We start from the raw sequence: 21,142 nt of genomic DNA, 5'->3' as shown, positions 1-21,142 counted from the left end.
GGAACAATTGTGAAGATGGCGCAGGACCAAAGGTGTTGTCTTGGCTATCTAATGCTGCTAATGTAGATATACCACAAGCGGATGGCTTTCACAACCAGAACTTTCTTCTCTCACAGTTTAGGAACCTAGAAGTCCAAATTCAGAGTGCTAACTCTAGGGAGTTTTCTCTTTGCCAGGTCTGGAGAACAGTCCTTGTCTCCTCTCAGCCTCTGTAGGCCCAGAATTCCATGCAGGTCTCCAGACATTTTGGCCTCTATCTTCCCCCTGGATCTAGGAGCTTCACAGTGTAGGGACCCCAGGTCCAAAGGGCACACTCTACTCCTGACTCTTCTATCTTGGTGGGAGTAGGTCCCTCTTTGTCTACTCAAATTTCTTCCCAGATAAAAGGTGCTGCATGCCACACCCTCGGGAATCTCCAATAAATTGGATCACAGTGGTGGTGGTGGAATTAAGGGTGGGACACCCCTTCCTTAATCCTTTTATCAGTTTATCACATCAAATCATATCCTAGAGAATAACTACAACTCACCTGACAAAGCACCGAGAACCCTGGCTTAGTCAAGGTGATACAATCACTACAGTTCAGAGCTGATTGGATGGCACCTAACAACAATAACAATGGAGAAGCATGGCTCTTGCATTGCACTCGGTACCCTACAATTCACAGTGCTGCACATTAGCTCAAAAACAATAGAAGACAAGAATCAGAACAATTGGAGGGGTGTCCTCTGTAAGAGGCATAATTTTCTCTTGACATACAGTCTATTTTTTTGTACACTGGGAACAAATTTGTCCCCTTCCACACTTCCAGGGCTTCCCTTGACCCCATCTGCTGTCCCTACCACACTCAATACTCATTTAACACTGGCAAATCCACTTTGTGCATGCAGGCTTGCTTGGTGGCAATCACTTCATCCAGCCATGCATGGCTCTCCAGCTATGACAAGTGTGTGCACAGACAGCCAGGGCCCTCAAGACCATTACAGAGCTTTTCGGGGTTATTCAGGTGAAGATAGTTCTGCAACCCCATCAAGATCAATCTGCCCACCCACGGGTCGATTTCCCTAGAAGTTACAGCACCATCCTGTCTGTACTATTTTTGGAAGCAGAGCAGTCTATTAATATTCATTGAGAAGTTATTGTTCAAGTTATTGTTTGTTAAACACCGCCCCCATCAAAATAAAAGAATTAATTCCTGCTCTAGCCAGAGGCAAGTAAACATTTTCCTTGTTATTCAGGCATATTGGGGGGTTGGGGGGGAGAGACCTCTCTGTCTGCCTCCCTCTGCATTTATATCACTCTGTCTCATACACAAACCTGATATGCAAACATATATGCCACTTTATTTAAGGACATTGAAAGAAAATACAAAGTGAGTACAAAGATGTCCAGAGAGTGAGTGGTGTAGAAAAGATGGAGTCGTCTGGAAAAGGATTCCAGGGCCACCTATAAGTCTTTCTCTGCATTGCACCTGGAGTGGACACAATGAAGAATGTTGAGTGTCCTAAGTCAATGGTGCCTTCTATTCCTTAGAGAAAAAAGCCAGGAAGGTAGAATCACCGTGAAAGTCAGAGACAGAGATGAGAGATCTTATCTGAAATAAGCATGAGTTTTAGAGTGTTTTTCCTACTTACGGATGTGATGAATTCTAATGGCCTCAGTGCTAGTCACCCGAGCGCTCCTTGACAGCCGATTTGTCACTTCAGAGAGGCATCTACTCCAGCACAATGTCTCCAATCCTTCTCCTCCTGTGTAGAATGAGGCTGGGAAGTCTCCTCATTGCAGTGTGTATGGAGGGTCAGTGTCGTAGCGTGGCAGAGCTCTCCACCCATCATCCACTACCAGTGAGTTGATTCTGACTCACAGTGACACTATAGAACTGTTCATTAGGGTTTCTGAGACTCTAAATCTTTACAGACAAACCTTTCTCCCTCCAGGAGGCTGGTGCGTTTGAACAGCCAATCTTGCAGTTAGCAGCCCGACACTTAACCCACTAACCACTAGGACTCCTTAGAACTGCCTGTTACTTTGAAATGGATAGAAAGTAGATGAATTACTATTGTTGTTGTTGTTGTATGCTGTTGACTTAATTCTAACTCATAGGGCCAATAGAGGGCACAGTAGAATAATTCCAAAGGGTTTCCTTAGACTTAGCCTTGCATGAAACCACCACTTATCTGTCAGTTTGTTGAATAGTCGTGGCTTGCACATTTCTGTGCTGCTATGTCACCAGTATTTTAAAGACCAGCTTTCAGTAGAGTTTCCAGACTAATACTGACTAGGAAGGAGAGGCAGAGTACTTCTGAATAGTTAGCCCCTAAAAACCTTATGAATAGCTGTGGAACACTGTCATAGTGCCAGAAGATGAGCCCCTTAGGTTGGAAGGTACTCAAAATACAACTAGGGAAGAGCTGCCTCCTTAAGGTAGAGATGACCAAGATGACACAAATGAAGTAAAGCCTCCAGGACCTTCATTTGCTGATGGGGCACAATTTAAAATGAGAAAAAACAGCTGAACACACCCATTAATAATTGGAGCATAGAATGTTCAAACTATGAATCTAAGAGCATTGGAAATTGTCAAAAATGAGGTAGACTGCATAAAGATTGATATTCTAGACAGTGTTGTTGTTGTTGAGTGCCGTTGAGTCAGTTCCGACCCATAGGAGCAAGACATTAGTGAATTGATAATGGGCTTGTACAGGCCATGTTGTATCACACAATCATATGGTTTACTATGCCAGGAATGACAAATTAAAGAGGAAAGGTGTTACATTCATTGTCAAAAAGAATATTTCAAAATCTATTTTGAAGTGCAATGCTGTTGGTGATAGGATAATATCCATATGTCTACCAGAAAGATCAGTTAATATTACTGTTATTCAAATTCACAAACCAACCATTAAAACCTGTGATGATGAAATTGAAGAATGCTACCAACTTCTTGTGGCACTGTAGGATCAGCACTAGACTGCTGACTAAAAGGTCAGCAGTTCAAACCAACCAGCCGCTCCTTAGAAACCCTATACAGGGACAGTATTAATCAAAACGGATTCAACAGCACTTACCAACAACCAATAACCAACTTTTTTAGTCTGAAACTGATCAAACGTAGAGGAAGGATCAGTAGTTAGAAAATATGGCCTTGGTAATAAAAACAATGCTGGAGATCACATGATAGAATTGTATAAGACCAATGACTTATTCAGTGCAAATATCTTTTTTAAACAACATAAAAGGTGAATATATACATGGACCTCACCAGATGGAACTGACTACATCTGTGGGAAGAGAGTAGAAAAACTCAGTATCAGCCGTAAAACTAAGGCCAGGAGCAGACTATGAAACAGACATCAATTGATCATATACAAGTTCATGGTTAAGCTTAAGAAAATTAAAACAAATCCAAGAAAGCCAAAATATGACCTTGAATATATCCCACATGAATCTAGACACCATCTCAAGAACAGATTTGATGCATTAGACACTAATAATTGAACACAAGAATTGCTGTGGGATGACAAGAAAGCAAAAGGGAATTAAAAAGTCATTTGAACAGAACAAGGGGACATTGAATGGTTTAAAATCAGGAAGGCGTACATTAGGGTTGTAGCCTTTCACCATCCTTATTCAGTCTGAGCAAATAATCTTAGAGGCTGGATTAGTGGCATCAGAATTAGAGGAAGACTCAACAACCTACAATGTGCAGATAATACAACCTTGTTTGCTGGCGGCAAAGAGAAATCATGACACTTATTGATGAACATCAAAGACCACAGCCTTCAGTATGAATTACACCTCAATGTAAAGAAAACAAAAATCCTCCAACTGGAACATTGGATAACATCATGATAAATAGAGAAGAGATTGAAATTGTTCAAACTTCATTTTACTTGGACCCACAATCAATATTTATGGAAGCAGCAGTCAACAAATCAAATGATGAATTGTATTAGTAAATCTGCTGCATAAGATTTCGTTAACATGTTAAGGAATAAAGATACCCATTTGTATATTAAGATGTACCTAGCTCAAGCCTTGCTGTTTTCAATCACCTCATATGCATGTGAAAGTTGTACAATGAATAAGGTAGACCACAAAAGAATAGATGTATTTGAATTGTGGTGTTGGAGAAGAATAACAAAAGTACTGTTATTTTCTGGCAGAAGAAGAAACAAATCTGTGTTGGAAGAAGTACAGCCAGAATGTTCTTTAGGAGTGAGGATGGTGAAACTTGATCTCTCCTACTTTCAAGATATTATCAGGAGGGACCAGTCCCTGGAGGAGGACATAACGGTCATCGGTCATCAATAAAAGAGGAAGGACATGTGACAGCAACAATGGGCTCACACATAACAACAGTTGTAAAGATGGCATAGGACCAGGCGGTGTTTCGTTCTGTTGTGCATAGGGTCTCCATGAGTTGGAACCGACTCAATGACACCTAATAACAAGTGTAAATACACATACTCTGTAAAATTAAGAAATTTGTTGTAAGTCCAGAAACAGTTCAGACAGGGAAAATGTGCAAACTCACAGTGAAGATGTAGGTGGAGATCTGGCAACAAAGACACAAGCATTCTTCCGCAGTAGAAGTGGTGAATTAAGCTACAGAATCATGTCTATCACTGAAAGACAATCAGGAGAGTTGAAGGTGAGCTACCTGAGAGTGGGCACTTAGTGGGGATAGTGGATAACATGTCTGTGAGATTACATGGTTGGTTGTTGTTAAGTGCTGTTGAGTCAGTGCTGATTCATAGCAACACTATATAGGGTTTCCAAGGAGCAGCTGGTGGGTTAAGGGTTCACATTTGTAAGCCTTTGTGCTCTTTACTTAATTACAGGGTGGTCACAGGACAATGGTGGGACCTGCTATTAACGTTGCTTTCTCAATCATGTCTCTTCCTGGGGGACCACTGTAAAGAAAATTTATTGATAATGTGCATCAAGACCCTTTGGGAACAGACTGTTGCATGTACATCTGTTTGACCATAGAGGAAAGACCCTCTAGAAATAGATTGTGACATCCAGCATCTGCCAGACCACATAGAAAACATTTCCTTTAGGGTGTGTCCAAAGGTTAGAAAAACAACTTTACAATACAAAATAAATTCTAGATTTATGTCAAAACTTTAATTTGGAGTTAAGGCTCACTTTCAAGCTGTTCTATTTACTCCACCGACCTTTTGGTTAGCAGCCAAGCACTTAACCATTTACCGTTGAACCAGCCAGGCTCCAATACTAATTTATATGCTAAAGAGCAAACTGGAATCTCTGTTCAAATTAAAGTTTTATTGAAGGAATACAACGACTTAGATCAGGCAGCACTTTGTGAGGAGTTGCAAAAGTACCCCAGAGAGAGCAATTTCTCATAAGGTTTAAGTACAGAAAATCCAGGAACTTACAAGAAAAAAGTCTGATTGGCTGACATTTACAAACTCATACTTTAATAGTCACTAGACAATTATGAACTCCCTAAAGCACTGTTTGTTAATCATATAGCTTGAATCAATCATCTTCTTGATCTGTGGATATTTTGGGTCCAGCCTGAGTAAGTACTCTTCCTGGAGCATGTTGGGAGAGCGAGAGAGGGGAGGGAGTGGAGCTCAGGCTTCCTGAAGCATTCTGAGGAGCTGACTGTTTTGAGTGTCAGATCAGAATGAGCAGTTAGCAATGAAAATGGAGTCTAGCCTACATTGTCACAAAGGTTGTTCCTTAGGCCAAGCATCTGGATTTTTAAGACTTCTTCACAAATTACAGCTGTTGTTTTCCCAGCCTCTATCATTGTACTTGACACATAGTAGGTTCTTCTCAAATACTTATTAAATGAGTAATTGTAAGCTAACACTTCTTTAGCACTTTTCATCTGCGAGGTAGTGTTTTAAGTGATTTCCTTATATTAACTCATTTTATCTCTCAATAGCTCTCTGAAACACGTACTAGTTTTAGCCCATTTTACAGATGGGGAAACTGAGTTAAAGAGGCTGAAGCCATTTGATGTCAAAGTGATTCAGACTCACAGCAACCCCATGTATGTCAGACTAGAATTGAGCCCCATAGGATGATTTTTGAGAAGTAGATTGCCAGGTCTTTCTTCTGAGGTACCTCTGACTGGACACAAACATTCAACATGAACTGTTTGCACCAACCAGGAACAGTCTGAAAAGAATACCAAACCAAATACGAAACCAGTTGTTATTGAGTTGGTTCTGATTCAATGACCCTATTGGACTTAGTAGAACTGCCCCATAGGGTTTTCAAGACTGTCATCTTTATGGAAGCAGATGATCACCTTTTTCTCCCACGTAGCAGCTGCTGGGCTCAAACCACTGACCTTTTGGAGAATGGCTGCTGGTGGTAGTGGTAGTGGTAGTGGTGGTTGTGTGTCGTCAAGTCAGTTCCGAATCCTAACTTCCCTGTATAGGGTTTCCAAGGCTATAAATCTTTATGGGAGCAGGAGGTCTCTTCTTTCTCCCAAGGAGTGACTAGTGGATTTGAACTGCTGACCTTGCAATTAGCAGCTCAACACATAACTCTCTCGGTTACCAGGGTTCCTTTTGGAGCTAGAACGAGACAGGTGAAGATGTCCGTGACTCACGTGCAGGTGCTATGCAGGATGCTCCTATTTGTTATTTCATTGGATCTTCACAGCAATAGAATATCATTTTACAGGTGAAGCAACTGAAACTCAGAGAGGTAATCCATTTCCTAAGGTCACATAGTCAATAAGTGGCCAACTCAGGATTTGAATCAAGGACAGTGTGGCTCCATATATAGGCAGAGGGGCCAAGTCTCCTTGTAGCCTGGAAAGATGCAGTTTGCCAGTGCCCAGGGGTATCCTAAATGCCATCTGGGTCCCAGTTGACAAGCAGCTTCATGGTACTGGTAGGGGGTTCCAATGCAGATCCTGGGGTGGGCGGGAAATGCCCCATTAGATGGGTCCCCCTCCAGGCATCTGGGGTGATCTCAGATTGACAAGGATAGAACGTTCTTTCAGAGATTTGGGTCAAGGGGTGAGGGACCTGAGCGGAGGACAGGACTGCAAGAGGAGGCAGTTATGGAGTGTCTCTAACCTGGAACCAAGGTAAGTGGAAGGCCTGAATTCTGCTCCCATACAGAGGTGGAGGGAGCCATGTTGCCCTTTGTGGATGGGATCTCTGGGGCATACTGGGTGGGGAAGGAGAACATTGGTTGCAAAGACAGATGGGGCCTGGGCCACATGAGGGCCTCAGTCACCCAACGATTCATTTTTTCAGAATTTTGCAAGATTTTTCCTCTCTTGCTTTTCAATTCTAATTCATTTCTGTCAATTATTTCAGTTTGCAAAAGTAAACTATTGGAACAATCCAACTTATAAGAGAATCACTGGAAAAAGTCCAAGAACTAATGGATTATTATATGAAAACTACGTTAAGTTATAAACTCCCTGGGTGGTATAAAATGTTAATGGACTTGGCTACTAACCAAAAGGTTGGTGGTTCAAGTACACATTAGAATCAAGATCCGACCATCTATTTCCAAAAAATCAGTCACTGGACACTCTATGGAGCACAATTTTACTCTGACACACATGGGGACCTGATGGTAACTAGTACAGCTAGTATGTGAAACTACAAAGGTAGGATAATAGGAATTCTTGTTCTACATTTTCTTCCTTTGATGGATGTGTTTTGTGGTTTTCCTATAATGAGAATTCATTTCTTATATAATAAGAAAAACAACTAATTTCATTGTTGAATATTTATTTTATACCAGCTACTGCCCTGAAGCCTTGGTGACACTGTGGGTTAAGCATTGGGCTGCAAACCACAAGATCGGCAGTTCAAATCCATTAACCAATCCTTGGGAGAATGATGAGGCTGTCTGCACCCGTAAAGATGTACAGTCGCAGAGACACTAAGGAGTGGTCTGCTCTGTCCAGTAGAGTGAGTATGAGTTGGAAATGACTCATGCCAGTGACTTTAGTTTGGGATTTAATCAATCTCCTATTTAACAGTTTTATGTTCTTCCTGTAGTGTGGAAATATAAACAACTTGAAATCAGGTATACTGGCTGAAAATGAACAAAAAATACAGGAAGAAATGATGGAAAAAATGTGAAAGTTGGTCAAACATGTATAAATATGGTAAGCAGTCATCAAATGTTGCATCATATGACAAAATTACTAATAAAGAATATTGACTGGAATACATATGTAAATATTGGTTCTGATCAAATCCTTGTTGGGCATTGTTAACTGACTGACTTTTTTGACTCAATTGTTTGGGTTCTGGGTTTGTTGAGAACAGTGATTCTTTGTCTGTCCCTTGGTCACTTAGTTCTTACAGCTTGTCCCTAATATCCTGTACTCTGCCCCTGTTTGTGTCCATTTCCCATAACCCCTTGAGTAATTCACCAAGCTTGATGTTGTGCAGCTGGGACTTGAATGCAGGTCGTTGAGAGCAAATGTTTTGACCTTTACACCTTCCTAGAATATCTTGCTAAGACATTTTAACATAAGCAAAGAAAGAAAGGTAATATTGGAAGAAGAAAAAAATCAAGAGAGATATTTTGTATTTTTATTCCATGTTACACCTGAACACCAATACCATATTCTAGAAGAGAATAAAACTTTCTACGATGATGGAAATGTTCTTTATCTGTGCTGCCCAACATGAAAGTGTGACTGAAGAACTTTTGAATTTTACTTCATCTTAATTTAAATTTTAAAAGGCACACAAAGCTAGTGGCTACCAAATAGCTCTAGAATACAAAAGCCCTGTTGAGGCTTTGACTAGTGTTTGCCTCAAGCCTTGGAGTAAAAGCCCCACAGATGTCAGCTGTCTCAGATATTCACAGTAAGCAGGCTGCTCCTTGGGAAACAGAACAGATTGGCCCAAGGAGTTCTTGGCTGTGCAAGTTGACTTGGGATGGAACCTGAGAACACTAGCGTCCAGTGGGGCTCTGGCACCCTGCCCCAAGGCCCTGGCCACTATAGATGCACAATCATCCTGGGAAGTCTTCTCTTCCTCCTCTCCCTCCTGCTGCTGAGAGGGACTTTAGAAATCATTTCTTCCAACTCCTACTCCTCGGTTTCACAGTTGAGAGACCCAGGCCCAGAGAGGTGACTAGTGCTGTCACCTAGGTAGTTGTGCTGGTGCTGATGGTGTGCCATTGAGTCAGTTCATTTGTTCAGGGCACTGACCCACTGAGCACACTGATGGGGTAGGAACACATGTGCAAAGAAAATTGGGAACCATCTGGTCCAGGTCAGACATTCCTTCTGCGTTGTGGATTTTTATGTCATCATAGTAATTCCTTAAAATTGATGGATGAGTAGGGTATATGTTTAGAACGAGAACAAAATTTCCCATCATTTAGCTATCAACACATATGTCTGGGTTCTTATGGTAAAGACTTTTTCCACCTTGTTCTCTCCAAAATATGATTATTTTCTTATTTTTTAATTCTCTCTCATACAAAGATTAGGCCCCAGTCTTAAAAATAAGCTTGGAGAATATTTGTTGACTGTATGACATTGTTCATCTATTTTTTAGGGGGTAACTATGTAAGTGTCAGTAAATGGTATCCTTTGTGTCTAAATTTACAGCTTTTTTCCTTTCTTTCTAAATCAGTATTTAGGTGTTGGGCTGCTAACCACAGGTTGGCGGTTCAAACCCCTCAGCCATTCCTCAGGAGAGCAATGAGTCTGTCTGATCCTATAAAGAGTTACAATTTCAGAAACCTTATCTGTAGATAAAGGAGCTCTGGTAGCGTAGTGGTTACGAATTTGGCTGCGAACCTCAAGGTCAGCAGTTTGAAACTACTAGCTGTTCTGCAGGAGAAAGATGAAGCTTTCTGCTCCCATAAAGATTTACAGCCTTGGAAACCCTGTACAGGGTCGCTATAAGTCGGAACCGACTCCACGGCACATAACCACCACCACCATCTATAGACAGGGGTCCTGGTGTGGTATTGTGGAAGCCCACCAGTTGTTCCTCAGAAACGCTACACAGGGTCGCTATAGGTCAGAAACAACTCTACAGCACTTCACAACAACAACATATCTATAGATGGGGTTTCTGTGAGTCTGAATCTTCTGGTTAGCAGTGGGTTTGGGTTTGATAACTCAGCATGGTACAGGGAGTGCCTAGCCAAATGTGGAGCAAACAATTTGGTTTGGCCTTTCGTCTCTGGTGGTGGTGGTGATGTGCCGTGGAGTCAGTTCCTACTCATAGCGATCCTGTACAGGGTTTCTGAGGCTGTAAATCTTTACGGGAGTAGAAAGCCTCATCTTTCTCCCGCGGAGAAAGTTTCGAACCACTGACCTTAAGGTTCGCAGCCCGATTCGTAACCACTACGCTACCAGAGCTCCTAATGAGAGTTAATAAATACCTTCAATTAGATATTTATGGCAAACTTTACACTTTAAAAATAGTAACTTGTTATTACCAAAGTTTTATTGCTGAAGGTAAAGCCTGAATTTGAATGTGGAAAACATGGCCAAAACCTTACTCATCTCAAAACATAAATGTAGCATCTCAAAACATAAACGTAGCACCAATGACTGGCCATCAAGAGGCGAGTGACTGGCTTGTTTTAATATTTTAAACTGCTTCCATTTTATCACATGGAAAGTTTTCCAATGATCTAACATTACCTTAGGAAAAAAAAAATATAACAAAACAGAGTCCAAAGTATTGAGCTGAAATGCCAAGTTGGACATTTAATGGCTCTGGTAGATGAGACTAATTTTCTTTCTCTACCACCGCCATGGGAGGATTATAACTCCACACCCCTTGATTTTGGGCTTGGCCACGTGGTTTGCTTTACTCAGTGGATGTTAGCAGACACGGTGAAAACTAAGATTTGAAATGTGACTGGGCAGTGAGAATTAAGCTCTCGCATCTCTGCCTCAGCTAGTCCAGTGGTCCAAAATGAAACAAAAATACGAGACCAAACCCAGACCCAACCTGAAGGTTAGAGTTACCCAACCAAGTCTAGCTATGATCAGCTACCCACCAGCTGAGAAAAAAAAAAGTATTGTTTTAATTCTGGAGTGCTCTGTTATATAGCAATACCTGATTGATAAATTGGCTCTAAATTTCAGTTAATGTGCAAATAACAATATATATATCATGATGTAAGTCCTGGTATAGTGATATAGGATAGGTACTGGCCTGCTAAACCACAAGGTCAGCTGTTCAAACCCACTAGCTGCTCCTTGGGAACCTTATTACAGGGTCGATATGAGTCGGAACCAACTTGATGGCACTTAACAGCAGCATGATGTGATGCCATGGTCATTTTACCCAGTTAACCCAAGTAGAACGCACCGCCTCTGACCTGGCTTCCCCAATATTCTGTGTGATGACAATTTACTAAAGCAGAACTACTACGTTTCCCAGACTTCCCTTTCCTGAATTGTCCTGTATATACATTGGTCACAAGAGACATTGTGAGCATGATTTGGTAGCCAGAAGTAAAGCAGTAGATGCTGGGTTTGTTTGTTCATTTTTTAATGTTCAGAACGTTGAAGCAGAGCACAAGGCATAGTGGCTGCTGTAGCACATTGCTGTTAATCGGCTAGCTCGCCTTGTTGGCCTGAGTCCTGGGTCATCTGTTTATGCCACTCTGTAGTAAACAGTACCAGAATCCCCTGCAAGTCACCGTGGCATTGAGGTTGGAGGTGTTGAGAGGAAAATGTAGGTTCTAATTTATATTTGCTTTTGTTTACACCCAGCTTCTACTAGTTTGACTACTTTAGGCTCAACATTGGTTGTGGTGGTTATGTGCCATGGAGTCGGTTCAAGCTCAACATTGTTGTTGTTGTTAAGTGCTGTCGAGTCGGTTCCAACCCATAGTGACCCTGCATAGGGTTTCCAAGACGCGACTGGTGAGCTTGAACCACTGAGCTTGTAGTTCAAATGGCTTTGTGGTCTGGCGCTTTAACTCACAGCGCCACACCAAAACTCCAGCCTTGACACTATGACTAGTTCTCACAATCATGTAAAGTCTAATCTTTATAACAAACCCCTCATTCTCATTCATTCATGATGTTTCTGCTTTTCTGGATTGAACCCTAGCTGATACATTATGTTAGAATTCATTGTTGTCTTGACCTGCGTATTAGAGCTTAAATCCTGAGTACTTGATTTGAGGAAGGTTACAGTTTATGGAGACAGTGATGAAGTGATCTGCCACACATCATGATTTTGTGACGGATTTCCAGTTTTCCATGGACTATATCATTAGCCATGTAACTGTTCCTTTGGACACCATTATGGAAACATGCTTATGATTTGTCCTTGTCCTGTTCAAGACTTAATAAAGGAGCCTCTATAAAATATATTTGAACTTGGGATCTTTTGCCCCCTAGACACCTATGAGTCCATTTAGTTATATAAACTGTATTATTGAGGTATGTCTGATACGGCAAGAAGAATTTAAAATTAAACTATCACTTACAAAGCCTTTAGTGTGAGTAAACATTATAAGTACTATACCACAAGGTGGTGGTTCAAATCCACCAACTGCTCCTCAGCCTTTTTTAAGAGGTAACGTATGATCAAGAGCCTATGGTGCATTGAAGGCATTGGCAAGCAACAAGGCTCTGAGATTGATGGAATGCAAATTGAAATCTTTCAACACCTGATTGCAAGAGATCCTTATCTGTGCACATTTCAAAGAGAAGTGACCCATTGGAATGTGAAAATCATCAGACAATATCATTAATATCACATGCAAGTAAAATTTTGGTAAAGGTAATTAAAAAACAGCTGCAATACTACATTGATATGGAACTGCCAGAGGTTCTAGTCAGATTCAGACAAAAATGTGGAATGAGGATTATCACTGCTGAGGTCAGATGTGTGCCAGCGTTGTAATCTTTCACCATACTAATTCAGTCTTTATGCTGAGCAAAGAATATGAGAAGCTGGATTCTATGAAGAACAACATGGCATCAGGATTGGAGGAAGACTCATTAACAACTTGAGTTATGCAGATGATACAACTTGCTTGCTGAAAGTGAAGAGAACTTAAAATATTTACTGAAGAAGATCAGAGACCACAATCTTCAGTATGGGGTTGTTGTTGTTGTTGTTGTTGTTAAGTGCCGTCGAGTCGGTTCCGACCCATAGCGACCCTGTACAGGGTTTCCGAGGGTGTAAATCTTTACGGGAGTAGAAAGCCTCATCTTTCTCCCGCGGAGCGGCTGGTAGTTTCGAACCGCTGACCTTAAGGTTCGCAGCCCGATTCGTAACCACTACGCTACCAGAGTATGGGGTGTGCCTCAAAAATCCTCACCACTGAACCAATAAATATCATCATAATAAATAGAGAAAAGATTTAAGTTGTCAAAGACTTCATTTTGTTTGGATCTACCATCAACACTCATGGAATCAGCAGTCAAGAAATCAAACAACGTATTTTCATTAGGTAAATCTGCTGCACAAGATCTCTTTAAAGCATTCAAAAGCAAAGCTGCCAGTTGAGGACTAAGATGCACCTGACCCAAGCCATGGTATTTTAACCTCATATGCATGTGTAAGTTGGACAATGAGACTCATATACATGTGCAAGTTGGACAAGGAAGACTGTAGAAGAATTCATGCATTTAAGTTGTGGTGTTGGAGAAGAATATAAGTGCCATTACTGTTGTTATTATTAAGTGCCATCAAGTTAGTTCTGACTCATAGCACCCCTGTATAGAGTTTCTGAGAAGCAGCTGATGGGTTTGAACCACCAACCTTGAGGTTAGTAGGCCAGTGCTTATCCTACAGTGCCACATCAGGACTCCAAAAATACCATGAATTCCTAGAAATGCAAACAGATCCGTGTTTAAGAAGTACAGGCAGATTGTTCCTTAGAAACTAAGATGGTGAGACTTCGTCTCTCATGTTGTTGTTCTTAAGTGCCACTGAGTCGATTCCAACTCATATGACTCTATATAGGGTTTCTGAGGAGCAGCTGGTTGGTTTGAACGCACTCCAGTGCTGGTCCACATTGCCACACCAGGCATCTGTCATATTTTGGCCTTATTATCAGGAGGGACCAGTCCCTGGAGAAGGACATCATGCTTGGTAAAGTAGAGGGTCAGCAAAAAAGAGGAGGATCCCCAATGAGATGGACTGGCACAGTGACAGCAACAATGGACTTGAACATAGCAATGATTGTCAGGGTGGTGCAGGACTAGGCAGTCCTGTAAACAGTCACTGTGACTCAAAACTGACTTGATGACACCTAACACCAGCAACAACATAAATACTCCTGTGGCACTATGGGATAAGTACTGTGCTAACCTCAAGGTTAGTGTCTCAAACCAACCACCTGCTCCGTGGGAGAAGGATGAAGCTATCTGTCCCTGTAAGGATTTAGTCTTGAAAACCCTACATAGTGTCACTAGAAGTGATAATCCACTCCACAGTAATGGGAAAATGAATTCATTCCAGCAAAGGTTTTATGTTTATATTAACCTTGAAAGCAATGATATTTATTAAAAAATATTTCTAAGTAAGTTAAACTAGAGATGATGTGAAATGTGTTTTAAAGGAAAATAAGTAATGTTTATAAATCTACAGTGACACTACCACTCGCCTGTCAGTTTGTCATACTGTGGTGGCTTGCATGTTGCTGTGATGCTGGAAGCTATGCCACTGGTATTTTGAATGCCAGCAGGGTCCCTCATGATGGACAAGTTTCAGTGAGCTTCCAGACTAAGACAGACTAGAAAGAAGGACAGGCAGACTGTTTCTGAATGTTTAGCCAATGAAACTCTTACGAATAGCAGTGGAAAGCTGTCAAACAGCACCAGAATATTGAATAATGAAACATGATTAATAGCACCAGAATGTTGTCATATATAGTGCTTGAAGATGAGACCCTCAGACTGAAGATTAGAAGAACTGATACATTTGAATTATGGTGTTGGGGTAGAATATTAAATGCACCATGGACCACCAGAAAAAAACAAATCTGTATTGGAAGGAAGTACAGTCAGAAGGCTCTTTGGAAGCCAAGATGACTAGACTTCAGCTCTCACACTTCAGACATCTTCACAGGAGGGACCAGTTCCTGGAGAAGGACTCAGGCTGGGTAAAGTGAAAGGTCAGCGAAAAACAGGAAGACCCACAACGAGATGGATTGGCACAGTGGCATCAGCAATGGGCTCAACTGTTGCAGCGATTGTGAGATTGGTGCAGGACCAGGCAGTGTTTTGTTCTTTTGTACAAAAGGTTGTTATGAGTCAGAACCAACTTGATGGCACCTAACAACACCAACCACAACAACAAGAAACAGAGGCTCACAGAACTTGGAAAAGAAACTCTCATTGTCATGATGGAATTGTATCTTCCCAAAATATGTGTAAACTTGGATGGGTCATGATTTGTCCATGGGGTTCTTAATGGTGATGGGTGGTTCCTAGCAACTGTATTAACAGTATTTTTATTTTTGTTGTTGTTTCTATGTGCTGTGGAGTCGGTTCCGACTCATAGCGACCCTGTACAGGGTTTCCGAGGCTGTAAATCTTTACGGGAGCAGAAAACCTCATCTTTCTCCTGCGGAACAGCTGGTAGTTTCGAATTGCTGACCTTGTGGTTCGCAGCCCGATTCGTAACCACTACGCTACCAGAGTCTCATTAATGTCTGCATTATTTATTTTATTTTCTCTTGTCTTAAAAAGGCTTTCACATAGTTCTCAGGGGTCTTTTTAAAATCTTCACTGGAACAGTGTGGGTCTCAGAGGCTTATTATTAAGAAAGTATTTGTTAATACTAATTTACTCATATTTGTTTAAATTGACCATAAGAACTTGAAAGACAACAGAGAATTAACTTATTTTTTGTTGTTGTTTTTTGCTCACTGTTACCATTTATCAATTTTATTTTACTTCGCATTGATAACATTGATTAATGACCATAATTAACACAATTGAATTTGTACGTGAAGCTAATTTCCATGGATCATTTGGTCTCTTGACCAATCATTTTGCACAACTGTGAGACTAAGCAGAGCATATTTATATTGGCAAATTACAACACATGGTTAGCAATGTTATTTTCTCTTAAGAGTGATCTATTCTATATCTTCTTTGTATTTTTCTTTGTAAAAAGAATTAGTTTCATTCACTCATGAAGCTGATTCAATTTGCTGTTATTTTAAAGAAATTTTAAAAGTCAATAAACAAAATTATTATAAAGTTTTAACAATATAAATTTATATATTATATTATATAACAATATAAATTTATAACATATCAAGGAGCTCTGGTAACATAGTGGTTACTAATTGGGCTGCTAATCTCACAGTCAGCAGTTTGAAATTATCAGCTGTTCCGCTGGAGAAAGATGAGGCTTTCTGCTCCCGTAAAGATTTACAGCCTCAGAAACCCTGTACAGGGTCGCTATGAGTCGGAACCGACTCCACGGCACATAACCACCACCACTAACAAGCATACAGTTTTCATGATATAATGTCTGCTTTTGAATTCTGGTTTTACAACTTACTAGATGTATAACTTAGGCACTTTTTTTTTAACCTCTCTGTACCTCCATTTTCTGATTATCATAATTATTTGAGATAATTATTAAATCTCATTGGTCCTCGGTTTTTTCATTAATACAATGGAGTCAACATCTTTTGGAGTTGGACAAACCTGTGCCTACTGTGATCCTTTATTTAGTCACTGTTTAGCTTTGGCAAATTATGTATTCTCTTCTTACCTTCTTAAATCTTAGTTCTTGCAACTATAAAATCACAATAATTACAACTAACTTTGTAATTTATACATTGCACCTGTTTCAGAATCTAACATAAGTGAACTATTAAACACACAATCCCAGAGACAGCGCTGTCTATGGAAAATAATAGGCAGGGGTGGAAGAGGTATCTAATCCTGAAAAAGTAAAGTCTTACCAAAGATAGGCCAATGTGACAAAGTCATACCAATATGATTTCTTTTCATTTTTATTATTTTTTTTAGCAAGAGTTGGGTATTTCCCCATGATCCAATTTCTTCTGCTTGAGTTAATTGTGGATGTTTAGAAAGGCTTTGTAAGGGTAATTTATGAACGTGAGTCATCAGTAACAAATGCAGGAAGTTTCTTTCCTTAAACCTGTGCAGGGTCACTATGAGTTGAAACCGACTCCAAGGTTCTTAACAACAAGAGTAATTTGAGGAGGAGCTGGTTTAGCTAAGAGTCTGTAAGATTATTTCCCTTAGTTTGCTGGGTCTTAATTATTTCTGAAGGTCAACAACGACTGGGAAATTTTACTTCAACAGTAATTAGGCTCTGTGGTAGCATAGTGGTTACGAATCGGGCTGCGAACCTTAAGTTCAGCGGTTCAAAACTACCAGCTGCTCTGCGGGAGAAAGATGAGGCTTTCTACTCCCGTAAAGATTTACAACCTCGGAAACCCTGTACAGGGTCGCTATGGGTCGGAACTGACTCGACAGCACTTAACAACAACAACAACGTAATATATTTCATGAGTTGTTCCTAAGTGCCGTTGAATTTGTACTGACTCATAGCAACTCTATGTAGCGTTTCCAAGGAGCGACTGGTGGATTTGAACTGCCAACCGTGCCATTCAAACTAACCTTGTGGTCTAGTGTTTATCCTGAAGTGCCACACCAGGTCTTGAAATATGAGTAGTGCCAGAATATTGTCAGCTATAGTGCCAGACTACAACCCCTTCAGGTTGTAAGGCACTCAAAATACGACTGGGGAAGAGCTGCCTCTTTAAAGAAAGAACAGTTGACTGTGATAACGGAAGTAGAGTAAAGCTTTCAAGACCTTTCATTTTCTTCTTCGTTTGCTGATGGAACATAACTCAAAATGAAGAGAAACAGCTGTAAAACATCCATTAATATTAAGGACATGATTCTAGGAAAATTGCATAAAGCTTTTTTTTTTTTTTCCTAAGCTTTTATTGTGAATAGAGTGATAGTTTACATGGGAGAACATGGGGTTTTGCCCTCTTATCATATTTTGTTTCATTGCAATGATTAAAATCCCCTCCAGGTATCATCATGTAACAGTATTTGCTTCTATTCCCTCTGTTTTGTTGTTGTGTTTTTTGAAGTACACAAAAACACTCAGGAACATATAATCATTTAAACAACCAAAGGGCACATTCTGTAAGCCTGCCTCTTGGCCACCAGCACACACACAGCCTTTCTCTTTCCAGGAGTTTAGAGTCCTCAGCTGCTCTACCTCTCCATGCCGTCACCTCTGCCTCCATCTCTGGTGTTGCTGTTCTCTGGTTAGGGTCCCACATTCCACTCATGCTCTTCTCCCTTGATGGTCCTAGGGTCCTCTGTTATAGGATTGTAAGATTAACTATTCCCCCCTTTATGTTACAAAATTTCTACATTTACAGTTGTGACCATCGCAATTAGTCATGACAACAATTACTCACTGTTGAATCAAAAGAATCCTATCCCCTTCTCCTTTCACCATCTAGACAAGATGAAAACTATTCAGTGAGGATTCTACCTTCCCCCACATACTCTGAAACTAAACTTCCTTTTGAAAACTTGTAAGTCAGTCACTTCATGCCTTTATAACCTTCCCCGCCTCCCCCCGCTGTCATTTTAGGTAGCCAATGTCTAAGTTGCCTGTCCGTATCAACCCTGTATACCGAGCGAGGGGCTCCTTCCTTCTCGGTTGGTATTTTGTGCTACTACATCCATAAGTATAGGTCAAGTTCATCAAATTGTACCTGTTTACACTTGCTGCCCATATTAAATTTCTTTATCTTCCTCTAGTCAAGCTCTGGTCATCAAGTTAACGAAGCTAGGTCAAAAGGGTACTATCTGTAAGTTTGGGCGTTCGTGTGTCTCCCTCCCACTTCATATCAGCTGGACACTTCACTCTCAGCTCTAGCCCTCCAAAACTTCAGACCAACTAGCCCTTTCCCTTCTCTGTCTCATCTTGAGGTTGACAGGCGTCTATGGAATATGGTCGAACACAACCCATATCTTCATTACTGACTTTCCCCCACTTACACTCAAATGCAGACCAGTGCAGTTGCCAGCAAGCTTACATGCCTGCTTGTGTGTTCCCTTTGAGTTTCAGTCTTGCAAGGGAGTTTGTCCTGAAGGGACTTGATTGCTTGCCTTGATGGTTCCCTGGAGAACAGCTTGTTTGTTCTTGTAATAGCTAAACAGACTGCCATTTTTGTTTTGGATTTTGGTTTTCCTGCTAGTCTTTCTTTCAGGAAGTATCTTCTGTTTCTCCAGCTGCTCTGGACTGATCTGCTTGTCCTTTCTAGTGGGAATGTCCCACCTCAGAAGTTTCTGGATGAGTCTCAGAATTGATTCCACCTAAGGTCCTATACACTACAAGGATGTTGCAAAAAGCCTGTTTCACTGGGCAAGTTGTAGAACCCTTTTTAGGTATTCCATTCAGTTACAGGCTGAAGATGGGCTTACAAGCTTTCTGTAATCATGTTTCCCTATATTCCTTTCTATTTGATTCAAGTGTCTATTTTATAATAGTAGGCAAGGGAAATCAATATTCATAAAACAGTGAAGCATCCTAACATATGTCTCCTCTTTTACCCATTCGACTATGCCTTGAGCCCCATATTACAGAGACCTGTTGTTCCAAGGTTGAGCATACATCGCTATTTACCTCTATACCATTTAGCCCATGCAAACCTAGGTGTTCCCCTGCATAAAGCTTTATGTCCTAGAAATCAGTGAGCTGAAATGGACTGGCATTGGCCATTTTGAATTTGACAATCATATGGTTTACTATGCTAGGAATGACAAGTTGAAGAGGAATGGCATTGCATTCATCATCAAAAACAACATTTCAAGATCTATCTTGAAATATAATACTGTCTGTGATAATACTGTCCATGATACGATAATATCCAAATGCCTACAAGGAAGACAAGTTAATACCACTATTATTCAAACTTATGCATCAATCACTAATGCCAGTAATGATGACACTGAAGAATTCTACCAACTTCATCAGTCGGAAATCAATCAAACATACATTCAAGATGTATTGATACTTAACTGTTGACTGGAATTCAAAGGTTGGAAACAAAGAGGAAGGATCAGTAGCTGGAAAATGTGACCTTGGTGATGGAAATGGTGTTGGATATTGCATGACAGAATTTCACAAGACCATTGACTTCGTGACTGCAAACACCCTTTTTAAACAACATAAAAGATGACTATAACCATGAACCTTACCAGACGGAAAACACAGAAATCAAATCAAACTGACTACATCTGTGGAAAGAGATGGTGGAAAAGGTCTGTATCATCAGCTAAAACTAGGCCAGGGGCAGACTATGGAACAGACAATCAGTTGTTCATATAAAAGTTCAGGTTGGCTACGAATAATTAAAACAGGTCTACGAGAACCAAAATATGACCTTAAACATATCCCACCTGAATTTAGAGATCATCTCAAGAACAGATTTGATACATCACACACTAATGACCAAAGAACAGAAGAGTTGTGGGATGACATCAAGAACATCATACAAGAAGAAAGCAAAAGGTCATTAGGGAGTTAGTAGCCCAACATTTAAGTCACTTTGCCTTAATATGACATAAAGATAAGGAACTTCAACTTTGGACCTGTTGCCTCAACGAAGAAAGCACTAGATAAACAAAGATGATTATGTCAGGTTGTGAACTAAAAGCAGATAAAGATTATCACTTAAAGGTGGATAATGATGAAAAGGAGCACCAGTTATCATTAAGAACGGTCAGTTTAGGGGCTGGTACCAAGGATGAATTGCACATTGCTGAAGCAGAGGCAATGAATTATGAAGGTAGCCCAATTAAAGTCACACTGGCTATTTTGAAAATGTCTGTACAACCAATAGTCTCCTGTGGGGGCTTTGAAAATTGCCACCAGTGGTCTTACGGTTGAAATGTGGCTCAGGGCCTGTGCATATTAGTGGACAGCACTTAGTAGCTTTGGAAGAAGACGCAGAGTCAGATGATGAAGAGGAAGAAGAGAAACTCTTAAGTATATCAGGAAAGCGGTCTGCCCCTGTAAGTGGTAACAAGGTTCCACAGAAAAAAGTAAAGCTTGCTGCAGATGAAGATGATGATGAAGATGATGAAGATGATGATGACGATGAAGATGATGATGATTTTGATAATGATGAAATTGAAGAAAAAGTT

Source organism: Chrysochloris asiatica, unplaced genomic scaffold, assembly GCF_000296735.1.
Source record: "Chrysochloris asiatica unplaced genomic scaffold, ChrAsi1.0 scaffold00028, whole genome shotgun sequence".
NCBI classification, from domain to species: Eukaryota; Metazoa; Chordata; class Mammalia; order Afrosoricida; family Chrysochloridae; genus Chrysochloris; species Chrysochloris asiatica.
This window is presented reverse-complemented; position numbering follows the sequence as displayed.